This window comes from Merops nubicus, unplaced genomic scaffold, assembly GCF_000691845.1.
Source record: "Merops nubicus isolate BGI_N331 unplaced genomic scaffold, ASM69184v1 scaffold3778, whole genome shotgun sequence".
Taxonomy (NCBI): domain Eukaryota; kingdom Metazoa; phylum Chordata; class Aves; order Coraciiformes; family Meropidae; genus Merops; species Merops nubicus.
The window spans coordinates 387-1,160 of NW_008624945.1; positions in this window are offsets into that span (position 1 = coordinate 387).

Here is a 774-nt window from a genome sequence, read left to right on the forward strand (position 1 = left end):
GAGTCCACGGGGGTCTCATTTGTTTCCTCCACTCGGCTGAGCATTGCCCCGCAGCCGCTCAGCCCTGAGAAAGGCAGCGGAGAGGAATCCCACGGCGGGCAGTGGCAGATGCCTGCGGAGTGGAAAACCAGGGCAAGCATGCTGCAGAATGGCCGCAGGACAGGGGGGTCCATCGCCTGCAGCACCAACAAGGCACAGCCCTCCCCTTGGCAAGTGGGTTGTTTGGGGGGGCACTTTTTGGAAACGTTGCTCTAAGTCAGGAAAGAAAAAACAGCCCCAAGAGGGCTGGTTTGAGCACGGAACTACGATAAGGAAGAAAGGCAGCAGCAAAGGAAACAGCCGGAGCTGATCTTGGGTTTGACAAGACCCCGGCAGCACCCGTGGAATGGCAGGGTGCGGGCAGCACCCACACGCCCCAGCTGCCCCCTCCTGCCAGGGCCCTTTGCAGCTCGGCGTGACGTTAAGGGAGCTTAGGCTGGAGGGGGGAAAGCAGAAAAGAGCCAACGTCTGTTTGTGTTGAAGCCATCCAGCATTTTTTTGCAGACATCAGCGAAGCAGCAGCAGCAATGCCATTGGTGGGAAGACAGAGTTATTTGGGGAATGCTGGACTCCGCACCATGAGAACAGCAGGGGAGGAGGTTGGTTTTAATTTAACAGGCCATGTTTACTCTTCCCCTCTCACCTTTGGACTGTCTGAAATGTGTAACGAAAGCCCCACCGGGGAGGAAGGGGCCGTGGGTGGCTCCCCCTCCCCAGGAGTGCTCCCTGGGCCCC